We start from the raw sequence: 3,400 nt of genomic DNA, 5'->3' as shown, positions 1-3,400 counted from the left end.
AGAGTCGGGTAGCAAGAAGCTTAGCCAAGATCTTGGGCTCAGTGTTCTACAGGGATATTGGTCAGTAGGAACCACATTACGTCTTGGGTTTCCCTTCTTTGGGAATAGTAACGATTGTGGCAGTATTCCTGCTTGCCTCGCGTACTCATACATGGCCCTCAGATTCGGGGACATCTTTTCTGGTTTGAACCTGTACAACTCAATCGGTAGCCCGTTAGGGCCAGTGCTTTACCCGCCTTGAGCGATCATATAGCTGCTGCTATTTCGTCGACAGACATGTCACTGTCCATGAAGTCATGTTCGACCGCCGATAGCTTGGGAAAAATTATATCGGTGAGCACCTGGTGGGAGTCCTCTATAGGGTAGGGGGCTGCCAAAGTATAGACAGCCTGGTAGTGGGCCGCTAAATAGTCCGCAATTGCTTGCGGATCCGACAGAGAAGTACCCTCCTGCCCTCGAAGTTCAGGTACTAGCCTGCTTGCCCACTCTTTCTTGTCCAACCAGGCCAAGAGTTTTCCGGCCTTCTCACCCACCTCATACAATCATTCCTGAACCGCTCTCCCTATGGACTTTGCCTGGTAAGTCGCTAGCGCCCTGTAGTCCTGCTGTTCGAGTTTGAGAATGTGGAGTTTGTCGGGTGTGACTGCTATATTTACATCTGCTTCCAGTTTCCCCACCTCTGCATCCAGCGCCATCAACTCTTTTCATTGTTTATTCTTTTTTCTAGAAGTTAAGGAGAGGGCCTGGCCCCGTATCACTGTCTTAAATGCCTCTCAAGTACTTGCGGGGATTCCACCGAGCCTTCATTCTCATTGAAATAGTCATCAATGGCCTTAAGGAGCCCTCTGCGAATATGAACATCGCGAAGATACCATGGGTTGATGGGGGCGACTCGCCCCACTTGTTGGTAACCAAGCGTCACCTGGAGCCACACCGGCAAGTGATCTGAGATGCCTTTAGCCAGATGGCTTACCTCCCTGACATGGGCAATTTGGGATGCAGGTATCAGAAAGTAATCAATTCTAGAGAGACTCCCATGTGCCCCGGAGTGAAATGGTATATTGGGAAGCGTCGGGTTGAAAGACCCTTCATACATCCACCAGCCCCAGGGATTCCAGGAAATCCGGCAGCCAGCAGTGTGAGCAAGGGAGAGCCCTCGGAGGGTGCCGGGCCAGGTCCCCAGAAACCACCAAATTCAAGTCTCCCCCGAACACCAAGAGGCCCTCAAGGATCGCCAACAGCAGCGCACCCAAGTCCCTAAACATGGTTGCCTGAAGTCCAGGGGGTACATAAACTGAAAGGAAGGTAATAGGGTGATCCTACCACATGCCCGCGATTCCAACATATCGTCCTCTAGCATCCGACCAAGTATTCTGCACTACAAGGGAAAAGGCTTTTTTCATTAGAATGCCAACCCCCCGGAAGCCTGTGGTGAAGCCCGCATGAGCCAGTAAGACATAGCTCCTTCTATGCATTGCTCTACATGCATTTCCGTCTAAATGGGTGTCTTGCAGCAAAACGATATCAGAGGTGTGACGCTTAATACATTGGAGAACAACACTGCGCTTGATTTTGGCCCCCAGCCCATTGACATTCCAACTCAACAATTTAACCCCACCGTCTCCCACTGGTGCCATACCTAAATATATCAAAATTCACTACGTTCAGTACCACCCTCCAATCATTCTATCGAAAGCAGTTGCTGATGCAATAAAAAACTTCAAACCAGAAATGAAACATTCCCGCCCAACAACCCCCCACCCGGCTGCCCTGCCTTCAGGGCTTAAAACTGCCCATGAAAAACTTGCAGAGTGCCTGTCGCCCTAGAAAGATTTTCAAAAGAGAAAGAAAAAACCAGAGGGGGGAAGATCTGGTCCGCCCCCACCCAGCCCAGCAAACCTACTTTATACCCATCTTAATCAAGTTACTCAAGTCCATTTAAGTCCACTTCCCAAACGGCAAAGAGACCAGAAGCCTCCTACCCCCCCTCACCGCCCACCTACTACACTCTGCCAAAAGTACAATCCCAGCCCCTGGACAGGCCTCCTCTCAGGCCAGTTGACTATTGTCAGTTCAGCCGAACTTCTCGCACTCCTACTCTCAATCTAGTCAGCAGCTGCCTCAGGATGGTCGAAGAACCAGGGATCGTCCCTCCACTTGGATCCAGAGACGGGCAGGGAATAGCATGGAGTGCTTTATTACCTGATCGCTTGATTGACATGAAGGATCGTCTTTGTCGTTGCACCCGTTGGGTAACCTCCGGAAAGAAGGAGACGTCTGAGTTCTCATACCACAGGGGGGCTCCCGCTCTGGAGTTCTGAAGGATAATGTCTCTGTTGCGGAAATTCAGGACCCGTGCCAACATGGGCCGCGGGGGAGCGTCCGGCTTGGGACGGCCGCCCTGGATCCTGTGGGCACGCTCGACAGCAAAGAACTTACTGAGGCCTTTGGGTTGCAAATGTTTGAGAATAAGATCCTCGACAAACAGGTCCGGCATTTGCCCCTTCAATTCATCTGGAACCCCACGGATGCGTATGGTATTTTGACGCAGGTGGCCTTCGTAGTCGTCCAACTTGGTGTCGTAAAGGTACAATAGTCCTGGAGCTCCTTGACCGCTTCCTGGAGTTGTGAGACGTAATCTACTAGGCTAGCTGTCGTAATTTCCACTTGCTTGACCTTTTCATGTAATTTGCCCATATCAGCCCTAATGAGGTTGACATCTATATCCACAGTGTCTAGAGAAGTCTTGACTCCAGTGAGGGCGGCCATAACATCTTTGAGTGAGATTTCTTGCTCCTCCTCCCCCAGTTCCCCGGGTCCGGAACCTCTGGGCGCTCGGGCCTGTTGTGCATCTTTAGGAACAGTATAGCGGTCCAATTTATTTGACTGCACATTCTTAGGTCCACGGGGTCCTGCAGTCTTGACGCGCTCCATGGTGGCCTTGCACCAGCCCACTTTAACCAGTCGGTTACAAGGGACGGCGAGGAGCTGTTGGATACGGTGCAGAGGTTCACCACACGAAAGGACAATGGCGGCAGAGATGAGGTAAGCGGAGGATTGAAGTCACCTTTAGAGATGTGCCGCCACTAATGACTACCGCATGGCCTGTGCACCCACCAAACACGCTGCTCTGCGTCCCACTTCTCCTCCAGTGCGTCCCCTCCAGATTCAGTCCCCTTCCCTGCTTCCGGCCCCACAGATCCCCCCGGGCGCCGTAGTCCACTGCTCCGTAGTGTATCCTCCAGTAGGGGTCACGAGAGCTCGCCCCCGTCTCAGCATTGGGCCCAGGTACAGTCTTTGGCCCAGGCCGGAAAGAGGCAGACTCAACAGGCCTCTCCACAAGTCTTAGGCACCATGGTGCACCGTCAGGATGAGGGGGGAGCTACCAACACAAGCCCCA

This window comes from Lissotriton vulgaris, chromosome 11 (assembly GCF_964263255.1).
Source record: "Lissotriton vulgaris chromosome 11, aLisVul1.2, whole genome shotgun sequence".
In the NCBI taxonomy this organism is placed as follows: Eukaryota; Metazoa; Chordata; class Amphibia; order Caudata; family Salamandridae; genus Lissotriton; species Lissotriton vulgaris.
This window is presented reverse-complemented; position numbering follows the sequence as displayed.